Source organism: Anopheles gambiae, chromosome 2 (assembly GCF_943734735.2).
Source record: "Anopheles gambiae chromosome 2, idAnoGambNW_F1_1, whole genome shotgun sequence".
In the NCBI taxonomy this organism is placed as follows: domain Eukaryota; kingdom Metazoa; phylum Arthropoda; class Insecta; order Diptera; family Culicidae; genus Anopheles; species Anopheles gambiae.
Genome location: NC_064601.1, coordinates 24,732,096 through 24,749,636, shown reverse-complemented (window position 1 = coordinate 24,749,636; position 17,541 = coordinate 24,732,096). Strand labels below are relative to the sequence as shown.

Genomic DNA, 17,541 nt, shown 5'->3' with positions numbered 1-17,541 from the left:
ATCATCATCATCATCCACATCATCATCATCATCATCATCGTGATCATCGGTTTCTCCCGTGTTCGATCCCAGAAAGGAAACGTACAACAGAGCATTGAATGATCGGCGTCCTTCCCTACGTATCGATGAACGTCGTCCAGCGATCGGCTTCACTGCGAAATGTGTGCTCGCGCGCGCCCATCGTGCTCCCACTGGCGGAATGTTCCAAATTGAATAACTTTCATGCGGTCATAAAACTTAATTGATTTTCAGCTTCAACCGTTTTCCCGCGCTGCACTTGCAGGCAGGGCGAGCCGGAGCAGTTCGGCAGGGAGAAAAGGTCATCGGGAAGAAAATGTATAAATTTCTTCCGCCTCGCGGCCACCGGGTTCCGGGATGTGCGCGGCAGATTCGGTTTAGTGTTCCTTCTTCCTCCACCGACCGGGAGGCTGCTTTGTTTTTTTTTTTTTGTGGGACGAATCAACGCCACGGTTTCGGAGTCGGATGCGAGCCCGGCTTTACGTCACATATGTTACGATTTTCGTTTTTCCCACTCTTCGGCGTTCTGCGCGTGGCGGCGGCGTGCACGCTTAAGTCGATCTCTGGTGTCCGGTGTGAACTAACCGCGCGGCCCGGAGGTTCGTTCTCGCGCTGGTAAGCTGTTCCATTTTCACGCGCGCTCCCAGCCCGTTGATGGATTATTATGACGATATTGTCCTCGAGCGATTTCCATCCATCGGGTCGTTTGTGTCTGCAGTAAAAACAAAAATAAAAAAGAACATAGAAAAGAGGTAAAGGAAACGGTTAGCAAAAAAGTGTTGCAAAGTACAAGGGAATGGCCAAACAAAAAAGCGTTACATTGGGAGTTGTTGTTGTTTTTTTTTTACATCAACACGTGAAACATTTCCTTCTCCCCAACTGAAACTAACGGGACTATGGCACAAGCACAAGGATATGCAGTTTCCCACCTTCAACCTTCATCCTGAATCAATCGACCGGCACAGGACGGGCAGAGCAGTGCTGCGATCAGATAGAAGAAAAGTAACAACGGCCACCAAAAGCCACGAGAGAGCCACAATCCACAAAAAAGGGCACTACCAGCACGGAAAGCCCTTCGGCCCATCGGTGACGAAGACGGGACCGAAACGGGGTAAGTTCTGTTACGGATTTTCACATTTCGGTGCAAAAATTAAATGGGACGGCTCTCCTGCCGGGTCCGAGGGTAACAAATGGGAGATTTAAATTAAATTTTGCCGTATTTTTTACCGACAAAAGCAAAAGGGTGGCGTGTAGCAGTGCATGGGGCATAGAATGCGAGTGCACTAATCCTTGCATCCTCGCTGCGCTTTCGCAGCCACAACACAACACGCGGTCACGAGCAATGAGAAAAGAAAAGGAGACGATCTTCCGCCACAAACTCACCTCGGTGAGATGAAGGGCGAGGAATTTGTTATTGTTGCAGGTTGGGAGTGTATGTTGCTGTTGTTGTCGCTCTTCTTCGTCTTGCTATTTCTCCGTTAAGCTTTCTTTCGCGTAAGCTATCTCAGGAAGAAGAAAAAAACAAGCGCACAGTGCCGGGTGTGTTTGAGTGCTGCTCTTTATGACAGAACTAATTTAAAACGCCATCAGAACGTACCGGGCCCCACCTCCCCCACACCGCAGCAACCGAGGAGGCAAAATGGGGTGTTAAGGTGAAAAATGGCTCACACAGCCTTAAACGGGGTCGGAGTGTTTCGGCCAAAAAGTGATTTATAAATTACCATCCCCATTCGATTTAATGAAGCCTTGTGGCGCGGCACAACTCGTGTGAGTTGCCGTTGGGACGTAAAAGTGGCGGGTAAGAGAAAAAATTGCACAGGTTCAGAAATCGATCAATCCTGCAGCAACATTGTTTCCCAGCCCGAAACACTACTAATGGATGAGACAATTTTCAAACCCCTTTACTGTTTCAACTGTTACATAGTGCAGGAATTTTCGGTCTGTTCACCTGTGCCTGAATTGTGTAGCATGCCTTTAACCAAGGAATGTCGGTATCGATAGATCGCCCCACACTAATTGGAACGTAGCTGCTTCCCTTTTTCCTTCCGACAAGTCTTCCACCATTTTTGAACGCCTAAACAAACAGCAGTACAGCGACAAGCACCCCGAACGTATGACATCGAGCGCGACCGGCAATCCGTCATCATTTTTCAAAGCCCCGTCAACGTCAACCCGCGCTCTTTTCGAACGCTACAGGTAGCGCTTTTGTGGTGTAGGCAGGAAGCACGTCTAGCAGCCGGCCGCGAGTCTTTTGTGGTATGTACCGGCCGGCGCATGCCGTACCCCGTGCAGGGCAAGCGTGCGGGGCTAGAGCACGGCATTAGGCTCGGTCTAGCTGGCTCGATCATCGATCTTCCCCAGACGCGGGACAAGCGATTGGACATGTTTGCTCCATTGTTTGCGCAGGGAATGGCAGGTTCGTCGCTTACATCTTTCGTCGAACAAGTACATCAGCGCGCAACGCCGATCCACGACATTGCACATCGCTCTTGTCCGATTGGACGGCATGCTGTAGGGGTAACAAGCGTGGTTCCAAGGCGGACGAAAACAGACCGCCCGAAATGAGGATGGTTTTTAGCAGTAATCCAATTTCGCTTGCAAACCCCCGTTTAGTGCGGGGCTGGATTTCAATAAAACGGTTCCCTGTTTGGGAGCAATTACCCACGGTGTCGATCAACGATCTATACAAAACCGACAAGCATTGTACATCGTTACATCGGCAGACGGGGAAAGAGGGGAAAAAGGGGAAACATATTTCTACGGATGGAAAACGGTTCTTCCGAATGCTTAATATGGATAATTTATCTCGTCGTTTATGCGCCTATGTTTATGACAGCAATGTTCGTATGTCATCTAGAACCGTGCGCTCGCTTCGGATCGGGTTGTTCGGAGATGATCTTAAGCCAGTGCTGTAAATGGTCACCTGCCTGCCTCCCCCATGAGCGCCTTTGTAATCCGCTTCAGAAATGAGATTCTTATGATTGTTCTTCCCTCATCATCAGCAGCAATAACAGCAGCAAACATTACAACTGGTACCAGACCGAACGTTCAAACAGGGCTGCTAGCAAAAAAAGGAATTGCTTCTTCTAGAAACCAACCTGCAACCCGCAACAAGGGAGGCCGGGTAGTTGGCCTTCTCTTTCCCCTTGATGACAACTCCAAAGACGTTTCGTGTGTCGTCTGCCTTGCTGGCTTACTTCGAAGCACTTTTTTGCGTAGCATTCGAAAACGATATGAATTTGTTGGTTGAACTATCTTCATTCGTTCTTGCAGTTCCTTTTCCATCGCAAGCAGCAGTGTGTGTGTGTTTTTTTTTTGTTTGTTGTTTCCATTTTTGCCGATTCCCTTTCCACTCTTTGCACCGTTTTGTCTGCACAGCTGCATTTTGTACTTCATCCCCCCGCACTCTTTTCCATTCCCATGCCTTTCTACCTTCGGATCGAAGCGATCGGCTTCTTAGCTCTTCGATTTTTATTTATTTCTGCCATAAATTAATAAATTTGAAGCCGTTCGTCCCGTTCGGCGGCTGCATTTCTGCACAACCCCTCCCCCGTGCGCGGTGCCGGATTTGCCGGACGCCTTTGCGCACTGGTACCAGATTACGACGCAACCCGGGCGGGCCATATGCCGCACGGAAGGGAGTGCGCGATGCAGAAAACACAAGCGACGAACGTACGCGGGCGCGCGCGCGCTCGCTCGCTCGCGGCTTGCGCGATCGAAATTTGTGATTGCCGGCCACGGGGACAACGTGGATCCTCTACTGGCACAATCGTCCAAGTCTGGAACTGCTTCGGCCACCACGAAACGGAGGAGGCGACAGCGTGTACCTGCCGTGTGGCCGTTCGAGTGTGGGATGGAGTGGCAAGGGTGGCAGGCAGGATAGGGAGAGCTTGTGCGAACAGCTTCGAACCACAATCGCTAGACGGACCCGAGCGGAAAGATTAGCGAAACATGTAGCGTTTTTTTTTTGCACAACCACCCCGTACTGCTCATTTTGTCCGCAGTTGTGTGTTGCCGTTGGACTTCCTGGAGGACAAAATTACGCTACACGCATCGGTAGGCCCGGTAAGTTACGAGCCGGCCGGCTAACCGGATCCGGCGGTCCGTGTGGACGGTCCGAGATAATGAAGATACTCGGAACATTACGGGCCATTGCAATGGTACTATCATTCGAGTCGGAAAGCGGACATGATGGTAGGGCGCGACAGTTTGAAACAAGGGTGCGACGACGACGACGACGCAGGGATTTGATTTCCGATGAAGCGATTCGTGCGTTCCCACAGGAATTTTAGCAAAATGTCACACCAGGCGAGGCCGGTGTCGATGGAACGCAGCTGGAATGTTGATACAAAGTTTTACGTGGGACGCCGAGGGAAGATTTATGTGGCGGGCTGCATGATGACAGGTTCCGATTGGGCGCTGGGCCGAAGGGAGCAAGCGCAAGCGCACGGGGAAGGGGAAGCATGGACATCTACACAATGGGCAGTGCTTGGGGAGGAAGATCCCAGCTATCGGCAGGCAACAAATCACGCGACGTGCGCGTTGGCATAAACCGTTGCGGCAGGTGACAAAACGTTGCGTCCAAGGACATATTGGAGTTTGGGGGCTGAAATTCCCAGAAGAGTTACCTAATCCCGTGCTGTACTGTCAGGACTGTTTCAAGAAGATTTTGAACTTGGAAATAACCGTTTCCTTTTAGTACGATAGATGACGTTCCTGTAGCAAAACATAAATTATGCATCCCTGACCATTTTTAGCTCCCAGATTGTGGTAGCTGCTCACAGCCAAAACTCACCAGTGTGCGATTGGCAAATCAATTTACCTTACCGAAACGCTCATTTCAACCGGATAACGATTACTTTCACTCGTAATTGCCACCGAACGATGGTGGGCCATATTTCGCAAGCAGCCGTAAGCTGAACCGTTCAATCCGTTGTAAAGTGACCGGTAAAGTGACGGGCCCAAAATGACTTCACCAAGCAAGCAGGCAGAGAGATGACAATACGCGCCACTTCAACTTTCAACCGTTCAAAACGCGCTGGTCGTCACTGTGAGGCACTCACTATTATTAGCTACCGGCCGTTTTTGCCTTAAGTGATATCTATTGACGACGACGACGACGACGATGACTGCTAACGATCCCGGGAATTAGCTCCCCATATGCCGGTGCTGCCAGGGTAGGCAGAGCTAATGCTCAAAATCGTACGTCCGACATCCGACAAAAAAAAACCGCGGGGACTCTCTCAAACCCCTTTTAGGGCCGAAGGCAAACGCGGCAAATTCCAGCAGTGCAGTGAAAGTCGCGCGTCGCCCAACGTTCGCTTCGAACGAAAGTAACGCAACGGGAGTTACTTTTCGCTGATGGCACGGCTACCGGCAAAGATTACTATCTTCGGACCTTCTAATGCTTTCACACACACTCAAAGGAAAATAGCCCCTTCCCTTCCCCGGTGGGGGATACACGCCCTGATAGCGGAAAGGACACTATTCTAAGTACCGTGCGTCCGGTCCACATCCGGTGCCAAGGGTGCCAAAGTGTTCCTCTCAAGCCTAAAAGCTGACCCACAAAGGAAGAAAAGCAACGAAAAAACACACACACACACACAGACAGACAAATGCCGAAAAAGACCCGGTACACTAGAAATGGACAAAGTTAAAGATTTATAATTAACAGCCACCTCTTTCGTCCCACCACCCCCTGGCCGTGGGGGGTCATTGTTCCCGTGGACGCCTTTTCCGTCAAAAAGTCGAACCTATGCTTTCCATTTTGTTTGCTTCTACCCTTCCTCTTCGCCCGTCTTGGCCCGTCCCGTCAGAGTGACCCGCTTTCCTCTCTCCCTCTCACTCGCGCTGGTTGCTCTGTTCCGGAAGGATTGTTGTAAAAAAGTCCAATAAAGCCAGCCACAATACACACATAGACGCACTGAATGTGCCCAAAAAAAATAAAATGAAGAGATGATGTCTCCCAACACACCAAGGGTCGTGTTTACTTTGACCCCCGGAATATATCGTTGGAATCTTAGAGATGTGGTGGAAAAGGCAGGGAAAGGAAGAGGAAGAGAGAGAGAGAGAGGCATTAGGCGGAGGAAAACAAAACCAGTTGCGGATAGAACCGAATGGTTAGATGGTGCCGCTTTCCACACAGCCCAATGTTGCTACCGTTCGGTGTTTTTAATTGCCCATGTTGTTGATGTTGTTGTTGCCTGCCCGTCTGCCTTTCCTAACCCTTCCTCGTCCTCCCCTCCCCCTTCCTTTCCTTTCATCATTCACTCTTTCCCTTTCTAGGCACAGCGACCTAGGAAGCGTCTCACAGCCGAACCGATAGTCGGCCGGCGTTGGTCCCGAACGGTCAGCAATCGGTGTGGAATGCGTCGGCTGAAGATGCTGAAGATGAGCGACGCTTTGGAGTGCTCGGCAAACGTCGATGGATTAGCTTCACTGTCTTCCTCTCCACAACCTCCTCCCAGCCGCCTCCAGCCCATCCCTCTATGGGGTAGTTATGTTTGGATGGGTTCTTTGTTAGCCTGCGCCTTTTTTTATTGATATGCTCTCAGATAATTCCGGAATAAAGACGATGGGTGAAGCGTACCGCGGTTTGTTGGTTTTTTTTTTTACATTCTACCAATGCTTGCCCTTTCCACATACACCAAGCCCGCGTACGCACTACACACTGTTCACTGTTCCGTTCCTACCTTTGAGCGTCTAATTTCAATTTGCAACCGTACGGTGGTCTCCAAAGAGAAGTTGCGCTGTGCTGCTTTCTGGCTGCTTTCCGATTTCCATCCGTGTTGCTTGGCAAACAAAAGACTCCCGTGTGTGTGAGGGAGGCCACACGACCACGTAATCCATGAGTAAATCGGGTGGGGTTTTTTTTTTTGTTCTCCACAAAGAGCCCGAAAATGATGAATTCGAAACCCACAAAGATAGGATAGGTGTTCTATTTTGGACTAAAAGGTTGAAGGGGTTTACTTTTTGTTTTGTTTTTTTTTTTGCTTCTCCGTCGCTGGAGCCCATTAAACGTGACGCATTTGCTACAAAACTGTTTTGCATCGCCCGAACAGCGCGCACTGTAATGTCTTCATTGTACCTCCCATCGGGGTAAAGCTATATAATTAAGCGCACCCCGTTGGAAGAAGTTCCCATCGAATGGTTTGGGGCACGCAGTGACAAGAACTTGGGCCGCCCAGCAGGGAAAGGGAGAGGGTAGTACAAGCGGATATAAAACGGAAACCTTTTTCTTTTTCAAATAATACCCAGCTGCATCGCCGTTTACGATCGGTATGGAAGGTATGTAAATTTTCTGTACTGGCGAACCTTCCTCTACTCCACTCTCGGCCGGCCGGACACGGTTTCGAGCTGGCGGGGAGGAAAAAAAAAAAAGAATCTCAATAATCGGACGACCGGGCACAATTTCTGGTGACAGAGCGAATTTCCAAAAACTGTTGGCAAGCTCGGCCAGTCCAATTTCGTTGGCCCTTGCTGGGAGCCAAATTTTCCCATTTAGTCCGCCATTTTTGTGGCCACAATTTGAATAAAATGGTTGCTGGTAGCGTCTGGCGAGCACTTCGCCCCGGGTGACAGTGCGATCCCTAACGAACAAACACACACGCACACACACACTCACACTCCGCACCGGATGGAGGATGACGTGCATTTGATGCATCGCAAAACTGAAGGCATCCGTGGGCTTTTGATAAAACTGATAGCAGAAAGCGGAAAAGATGAAAATTTAAATGAAACCACTCCAAATGGGTTTGATTGCCGTGAGCGGCGGGTTTTTGTTATTCCCTTGTGGAGCGTTGTGTTCCTTTTGTTCGTAATGGACAATTTAGCTCAACTGTAGCAAACTGTTTGGCCCGTCCTTGCTGTGGTGCAATGGTGCATATGTTTTCCTCGACGCCGTCGCCGCCGCCGCCACCGCTTTCTTGAAGGACACTTTTAGTACACAAATTCTTTTGTGACTCGAATTCCAGCAAGATGCGGACCGGCGGAGAGGATCGTCTCTCTTACTCCCTCCTTTATCCACCAGGATTCGCAAATATGTTGAGCTAAGCCGGCTGGTCTCGCGCGGAAAGAAATTTGCCTTTCTGTGTGATCGTCATCCAGCACATCCGTCGTTGCGTTGACAAGCCTTCAGAGATCAACGATTGGACCGGTCAACAGGGAAAAAAATGCCCATCATACCACGGAACAAACAAACAAACGGTGAAATAAACCCCCCCCCCCCCCCCCCCAATGCAACCAAAGGGAAACACAGATTAGGGATTGCGGATCCAAACCCCATTGTGCTGGGCCGTTTCCGTGCAAATCCTTTCTCCAAGTTGGCGTTTGTTCTGGTTTTTGGCTGCCTACCTCCGGAGTTTGTTGTCTTTGTTGTACGCTCTGCTTACCCCCTTTTTTGCAACTGTTCGCAGAAACATTTTAGAAGGGCAAACGAGGCAGACATGCTTCAGCAGCAGGGAGGAGGGACGCGCTGGTCGTTTTTTGAAGCTGTTTTGTTCGGTAGCCGTGTGCGATGCACCATCGGGCATGCGGTGCATCGACACTGCATATGCAGCCGACTTTATCGGATCGATTTCGGAGGAACTGGTGGCCGAACGGACTCGTGTGAATTTGGACGGACGCGATCGTGGCATGGAGCGGGATTGGATTGATTGGATGAAATACGTCGACGAGTGTGATTGAAATGGTGAGCGGAACGAGAAAACGCGAGAGAGAGGGAGAGAAGGAGAGTCACATATGTGCTAGAATGCCATCGCAGCGTGGTACGGTTTGGGGGAAACTGTGAGAAACTGTTGTCAAGAAAATTGGCCATCCAATTAAATTGGGCTCGGGGGTTCCGTTCCGCGCAGCACCAAGCACAACAAAAAGCAGAGAATGTGCGGAAAGAATTGTCCAAAAATCTCCCACATGCTTGGCGGGCATTTTTCACGTGCAGGTTTGCGCTTCATTGTGGTGGACACCATTCGGTTCGTTCGTATTGTTTTTGAATGTGTCCTTTTAGCACAAAACGTATGCAACTTGGGAAAAGAAAACAAAACGATTTTGCATATGCATTTTATTTAATTTGATTGGATGTTGCGGCAGAAGCATGACGAGCGTTTCGAGCACGTCGGTGTGGTTAAAATGTTACAGAAGCGTTGCATCCAGTGCTTGCCTTAACTCTGTTGTGAATCATTCTTTTGCAGAGCAAAGAGAAACGCTTTTGCACAAAACAATATACCAGCTAGCTAAACATACTTTTTCAATCAAATTTTGCGATACAAAAATTGCATACAATTCTCAGCATACAGTGACATAAGTCCTGCCCGACCCAAACGACGATCCCGAACGAATCCAGAAATGGAAGCGCCATGCTAATAATGCAATATTTATTCATATTTCAAATTATAAACAAATCAAAACGCAACGATCAAAACATGAAGCCCGCGGAGCGACCGAAAAAGGCACAGGATAACCGAGATCCGTTTGCAGTAATATATTTCTCCACGGAATAAGCAATCGGCAACGTGTAAGTGCCGCACGCGCATAAATCAATTCTGAGGCGATTTGGGGCGGTTGTTTTTTGGCCGTGGTGGTGCCGTTGTGCTTCGAATTATGGGTCAGTGATGAAATGATTAAGGGTTTCACTAGAATCGGTATTAACGTCTCCATTTGGGAACGAATGTTGAGCCCGTTTACCATGCCTTCCCAAGATGTTTAATGTGGCGAAACAAGTACCGAAGGGATGGACATGCAGCCAAGAGGGAAATCATTCCGAGTGTCGTACAGAATGGTGAGAAAAGAAGAAAAAGAGTTTAAAAAAAGAACTCGTAGGCGACATGACGAGCCTGCACGGCCAACTGCGCTACCTTAATGAAGACATTAGCCCTTAAGTGCAACGCCTAAGGAGCGTTTCTCCTCCCATTCGGCCAAAGCCCATTTCCGCTGCAATCTTGCTTGTTTTTACGATAAGCGCAGTCAACAAAAACAACCGGCCCCTACCTTTCCGACTGGTCCCTTTAGGGCGACAGATCGCCCGAAGGATGGCAATGGCAAATGGTCTTTCCCCCTAAGCGGGGGACCATAAACGGCAAACAAACCAAATTTCAGTTGCAGCACCACTAAACCGATGTAATGAACTTCACTCGTCCGCGCTGCTTACTGCTTAATTGTGTTATAATATTTGTTTTCCACCGTGCCCCGCATCATGCGCTGGTTCCACCTGCTTCCTTTGGTCGCAGATAAAAAAACAACGGGAAGTCGTAAGGACGGTTTACGCCCCGCCAAAGGTGTTCCCGCAACTGGGGGATCCGCGCACGTTCGTTAATGAGTTTACAATAATTCTCACACTATATCAGCACGGTTTATGATATGGTGCCGCTGTGGGAAAGAAAATCATTGCCCTGGGGAGAGTTCATGGTGCGACAAGTGTGTGTGTGTGTGTGTGACCTCTTCCCGGGGCCACTGCAGTTCGAGCAGAGCCAGTTGCAGCGAGCCGCGAACACTTCACCTTGATCATGACCGACCGAAATAAACAAACGACTATAAAAATGTTACAAGGGGCAGCGAGGAGAACAAGATTTAAAAAAAAAGAGACTGCATTTTTTGGCCGTTGCCAACAGATCATGTTCACAGCAGCGTTGGGTGGTGTTTTTGGAGTCTTTGGGGTTTTCACCACCCCCTCCCTGGGTTTCGTTCGTTACTGGAATGCTTTTGGGGAATATTTTTCACTCTTTATGGCACTCGTTTCCCAGCTGATAATTAATTTATATATACCTCTAATTAACGGTGCATAAATTACTAACGCCGGTAGGTAGAACGATGGATGGCATCGAGGCACCCGGAGGGAGTTCGGCCACATCGGGCTGGTGGTGATCATTTTTGCTTTTTTTTTTGCTCTCCCTCTCTCAGAAAACATTGTACTGTGTAAATGTGAGTTTTTTTCACCGCGCTGTAAGTTGTTTGCTGCACAACCAACCCGCCTACGGGTGGGTGGTAATTTCACTTAAGGTTTTGATTGATCATAAAAAAATATTATTATTATTGACAGCGTCTGGTATGCGTTTAAGCGCAACACCTCCTAAATTAACCGTCCGCTACACGCGCAAGAGTGTGTGAAACTGTGGGTCTCATCATATCCGAAAAATTCTCACACAAGCGAATATTTGCTCCTCTAAACAGAACAAAAAACAAAACCAAAAAAAAAGCAACTTCTTCCCGGTGTACTTTGCAATTCGTTCCCGCCAGCCCAAATACACACCATGGGAGAAGTATTTTCACCAATGTTTTTTAATCGGTAATTTGGCGACTCTTCCGGCTGTCGAACACGGGGACGGGGGTAGTTGTGCCGTTGGATACTTGTTCTAGCGCTCCTAGACAGGAGATATTAAAGCAGAATTCCCCCGCTTCAACGTGTGTATTGCGGCACTGCCACCGCCTGCCGAACCCTATTTTGGTCAATTTAATCGAACAAGCCCGCTGACAAGCACACAGCACAAACGAGAAATTACCGCACTCTGGACCAAACGAGCCCAATCTAATCGCCAGAAACTGGCATGAGCTTAATTACTGTGACTAACAAGGACGGATCGTACACGCGCAACTGCTACAAACACAGGCAAAGATGGGAAACACAACGCTGGCGCAAATGGGGCTCGCCGTTGTTCCCGTTTCTGTTCCGGCGCAACGGAACCGGCGACTAATAAAACAACGTTGTTTGCTGCCATTTCCGATTACGATTTCGCGGCCCGTGTAAATCGGCACTTGTTTTGTTGTATTTTGTTTTTTTTTTCTTTAGTTGAGTTGATGTGCTTGAAAGAGGTAAGAAAGGTATCATACTCATTGCTAATGTGGCTATTGTTTTTTTTGTGTGTGTTGCGGTTTCTCAGAGCGATAGAGCATTCTTGCAGACATTCGTAGCTAACAAGGTACATCCATAATAGAAGATAGCCCCTTTAATGTGCAGTTTAAGCACAGAGATAAGGACAGTACATTTCGGGTATTTAGAAAAAAAAAAAACACAATCAAATTATCAACGTTATTTCAATGCTTCAAAGTTGTAAGGTAGAAAAAAAGGAACTTCAAACACATTCCTTACATTTCTAGATGAAAAGTAAGCACTCGTTCCCACAATAGCACCAACACAGTTTTAAGGCTTCCACCAAACATCGCATACGTTTCGAACGCCGACAAAATAGGCCGACCCTCAGCCGCCTGCCAGTCATCGAAAGCAACACGATATTAATAATAACAGCAAATGAGTTTTTAATGTCCGCACTGTTTGTTCTACCGTTCGCACGACGGGTGGGGCATTTTCTTACCCCACACTTCCTCCTGAAGATCGCCCTGTTCGAAAGGGGTGCGCGTTCGAAGCGTCCGATCGGATCAAATCGCGCAAACATCGACAGGACTGCCAGCACGCGACAGCGGTTCGTCGCTTTGGACAACCCGTTGAAGTCACCGCATCAGAAGCAACCTCTACCATCGCCCCCGCATCCCGCGCCCTACGCTGTGATCGGGCAACGGGCTGACAACCGCGGTCAGCCGCACGCCGCGCTTGTCGACAGCCCAAATTGTGATGTTTAGTTGGCGGGGCGTCATGGGCGATCGTAGACACCGCCGGACGCCTGTAATAGATCAGGGTTCCAAAAGGTGCAGCGCCGAGGGACAGGCAGAGCAAACGGACAACACAGCGTCCAAGCAATGGACTGGATCGGTATGTGACAACCAAACCTAGCAGCAGCCGCCGCCGCCGCCGCCGCTTCCGTCCGATCGCACGATGAACAAGCGGAATTTGGGTTTCCCGTGTACGGGGCCGACCAGCCAGCTCATACACCTTTGCTGACGAGTGGCGATCGACGGTGATGATCGTTCTTGATTCGCATGATTCGGTCACCCTGTTGAATCCACCTTCCACACCCCTTCCCTCATCGGCTCGTTCCGTCGTGTGGGATGACTCAAGTTCTGCCGCCATCTTCTTCCCTTCAGGAGTCAAAAAAAAAAACAGCGGGAGAACAATAAGCCAGCGCACGGAAGGAATGATAATAGTAATGACGATAATGAGAAAAAATATGATTGGTTTTTAATTTCATACACCTTGGTGTGTGTGTTTTCTCTCTCTCTCATTCTCTCCTTCTCTCTCTCTCTTTCTTTTTCTTTCGTACACAAACTATCCCAGGCGTGTTGCTACGATCTGGCAGTGCGTTTACGAGCTTTTGCAGCGACGACCAACACGGTACACGAGTGATCGTGGTTCTTACGGCTGAACTCACCCGCTAAGCTTCTCGATTGCAATTTCGATCCCAAAATCGTCCGATTCCACCTTCATCCCATCGGACAAGAATGGCGACTGCAAACAGGCGACGAACGGACCATTCTGCCGGATTGGAAGTATAATTATTTCTCTTAACGTTTTTCCCTGTTTTTCTAAAGCCATTTGACCCTGGTTCCATGAGACTGCACTAGAAAAAAGGAAGTTGATATGGCCATTTCGACGAAACTTAACATTTGTGACCGTCAATCAAAAAAAAAAAAAAAATAGACAGATGCTCGTGTGCTTGAAAAAAAAGAGGAATACAATACGTTAAAAAAAAACACATTAAGACAGAAAATTGACCATTAACAGAATTTTATATCAATTTCAATTGTAAGTATGGTGTACAAAGGTGACTTAAGATAACATTAAAATAAACTTTTTAAACAAGGGATACAACATGTTTGACTCGGAACCAAATGGAAACGATATCTCAAATATTGTCAAAAATATCAATAAAAACAAAAATGTAAACAAGCATGTTTGTCACTTACGAGCAGCAGAGCGGACCAGCAAAAAAAAAAAAAGACACACTCCGTGTCGTCGCGGTCGATCTACAAAATTTTGTCCCACCAGTTTCCAAAACATTACATATCCCATCCGGACCCCAGCCCTTGATCAAGCCCGATCTTATTATATTCGCTCACATCGTGCGGGTGACGAGCGACATGACATTTTATTTCCACTTCACCACCTCCCTCTGCCTGCCTGCCGGGCTCCACACCGCCCTTTAAACACAAAATCCTTTCCTCGCTCAAACTCTAAATTCCCATTCTGGCTTACTCTTTCCCTGCGCGGGTACACCCGGTATCCATTCATGCCACTTGTTATCAATCCGTTTAAATCGCTTTTGATGCACTGCGACACATTCTCACATTCTTCACTTGCGTACACGCGTACACCCCCATCCCTCTCCTCATGGTTCAATTTCTTCTCCTTTTTTTGCTATTGCAGGCAAAGCCCTGGTGCACCGCAAACGGGACCAAACGCAGCCAAACGCGGCCGGTGGTAGCGGCGGCGAGAAGAACATTAAACTTTAAAGAAAGATATTCATCAATTCTCATTACTTTCAGTTAATCGGAGAACAATGTGTACGAAAAAAAAGGAAAAGAAAGAACAACGATGCAAAACAACAACATGAAGGGGCACCCTTTCGATCAGCTACACGGTGGGATCTGGCGTACGGTTTGATGCAAAACGGTGGAAAGGAAAAGGCTTGACAGTGTGTGTGTGTGAGAGAGAGAGACAGAGAGCTTCGAGATGGACCGACATGGATCACGCGCAGCAATCCGACAAGGGGGTTCGTGTCGCATCCATGCGTTCAAGTCTTTCCTTACTGCAGAAGCGTGAGTAGGTACGTTTGCGAGTAAACAGGAAGGGGGGTTTAACATTATTCTCTTACTCTCTTTCTCTCTCTCTCTGTCTCTCTTTCTCCGGGTTGAATTCCTCACCGCATGATAGAAGAACAATTTTCCTTCGCTTTGGGGTTCTGCCCTTGCATCTTTCCTGATTGAACTCTATCTACATGCCTCTCGCACTGTTTATCCCCGTGACGCCAACTTTTTTGTTTCTTCGCGTGTATTTTTTTTTGTTTTTTCTGTACTCCACCCTAAAAGAAGAGCCTCCAAAACACTCTACCAAAAATGTTGGGCCACTCCCTTTTCGCTATTACTCATTTCTTTTGGTGTGTGTTTTTTTTTTTGTGTGTGCGGTGGGATCCTGTCTGCCCGCTTGCGAGTTGTTAAAATTGCAATCATCGCAACGCACTGCACACACCTTCTCTTGCAAACGGACCGGCACCGGCTCCGGCGGTAACGAATGAGGTGCGTTCGATTAGGGGGCACACACACACACACAGCAATGGCGACGATGAGCGGAATAAAACAAAGATCAATTTTCACTTACCGCACCACCACCACCGGCCGCTGTGTGTACATCGTTTTTACAGGATATTAAAGGTTCATTTTGAAAATCACACAGTGCTTGTTTCGCTGCTCGAAACGCGGAAACCATGTAATCATCCGATTGAAACGCTTTGCAGGATAAAACAATCGATCGCGCTGCTACGTGTGGTTGACAGTTGTTTTTTTTTTTTTTTTTTTTTTTTTTTTTTTTTTTTTTTAATACGAATGTGCAACGGTATGTGTGAGGAAAGGTTTTCCCCTGCGAGTCCACTCTCCCGGCCACCCAGCCAAAATGCATGCGGTCGACAACAGTCGATCAAGTTGTTATGCGTTCGTGATAAATTAGTACAAGGAAATTATCGGCTCTCGCTTATCGCAAATTAATTAAAAATTAACCACCATTCGATGGCAGGATGCAGATAGTGCACTGTTCGCGCATGCCCGTGCAGGACTGCGAGGACTGCGGGCAAGTGGAACAGAGCAGCAACTAGCGAAAAGGACTTTGGCGTCGTTTGTTTGGTTGCTGCAACGGCCGAGAACGGCTACGGCTCTGCCGCATCGATCTGGCCACTCACCACGCAAGCAAAAGGGAGGGGAAAGAAAAGAAAAGGAGGCAGGAAGGACATGGAGGATCGTGTTCCCGAGATCGATTGGTACGCCGGATTCTAAGAACATAAATCCGGGCCTGTCGCTTACCTTTCGGTCGCGTCATTAGTGATACGTGGAAATTGTCCCGAAAACCCGAATGGCCCAAGGGAGAGTTTACGTGTACGGGGCAATGGGATCTCTCAAGAGATCGAGAAGAAAATCGCTGCACAATCTGTGTGTGTTTTTTTTCTTTTTCGTTTGCCTCTGGTCCATTTCACAGATTGCAGCTTGATAGCAGCGGTGCTACCACACGGTGCGCAGTGCACAAAAGCGTACGGTGAAAATCGCTGCCAGCCCCCGGAGAGGATGCCTCGGAGGGCTGAATTTAATGATGACATAAATTTTTGCGACAATTCACCGCGGCGCGGCTTACACCAGAAGGTTCACCTGTTTTCGTCACATGTCGTTGTTTTTTTTTTCGCTCGCGCTTCCCTCGGTGCTACACCGCTTTCTTCCCCGGTGTGATAAATAACAAGCGAGATAGAAAGAGCGAGAGAGAGAGAGAGAGTGAGTGTGAGAGGGTTTGAAAAATTGATTGCCCTTAATCCGGCAGTACAATGTCATATCCCGAGCAGGGGGTGGGCAGGACGGTTCTATGGGTGAGGCTGTGGGGAGCCGTATTCCGTTAGCGGGGCACACAATGCGGACGACCACACCCCACACCAATCGATCACGATTGGATGGGCGGGAGCGACATGATTTTGGGCGATCGATTCGAGCGCGGTCGAAACTAATTAAAAAGAAGCACCCGCAAATTGGGGCTCATTTATTCTCGTGCAGTTTGCTGCAAACGGTGCAGCAAGAATGCTGAGGATGTTGAGCTGTTTTTCTCTCTCTCTTCGTACTTCAGGAATATTTATTATGCCGAGATTGTTGCGATGAGCCAATCGATGGGAGCGCTTGATAAGCGTCGAATGCGACACATGACATGTCAAGCACTGTCACAAGCAATAAATTAGGCAGAATTATTTCATCCTCATCATCATCGCCACCAAACAGTGTCATGTCGGGTAAGCAAAGATTAAAATTCATATTCCAATCCAATTAAAGCAGCTAAAGTTTGAATTTTGTATGACAGCATTGCATAACTTTAGGAGGTACCGTCGAATGTTTTAAAAAATGAAAATTTCACATCAAATCTGCTCTTCTAGAACGATTCTGCTCTTCTCGTATTAAAAACACGTTTATAGCTCCATTACTGCACCGAGCGAAAAACACTCATTTTTGTGTCATTTTACACAGCATAGCTGCAGAACAATGGAAGCCGTCGCTTCCTGCAGAAGATGCAACCCACCACGGCACCAAAGCTGACGCTCCGGCCGATAAGACTCCGGTGGTGATTACGATGACATTAACCGTGGGCGAGCGAATTCGACGCAGGGGAGGGGGCGATAACGCCGAGCTGTGCAGCACAACAAACGGTGCCGCCCCACGGTTCCCGGTGGTGTCGATCTGACCCCCGATGATCACGCTAATGGTAGCGTTGGAGGATTGCGCCGCAATGATTGCATTGTGCGAATGGAGCGTCTAATAAAGCTATTACCGCCACCGACAAAGCGGTTGGCACACAATTATGGACCTCGATGTTGATGAGGACAATGATGATGATGATGATGATGAGGATATATTTGGCACACGGGTGGAGACACATGCGGACACAGGACACCCTTTGCTCGC

The 17,541-nt window shown here is 48.3% G+C and overlaps 1 protein-coding gene across 6 annotated transcripts in view; it reads right to left on the bottom strand.

Moving 5' to 3' along the window:
• The window catches only part of LOC1273312 (tetratricopeptide repeat protein 28), a 114,672-nt gene that overhangs the window by 87,761 nt on the left and 9,370 nt on the right, over positions 1-17,541 (bottom strand). The gene's annotated exons all lie outside the window — the stretch shown is intronic.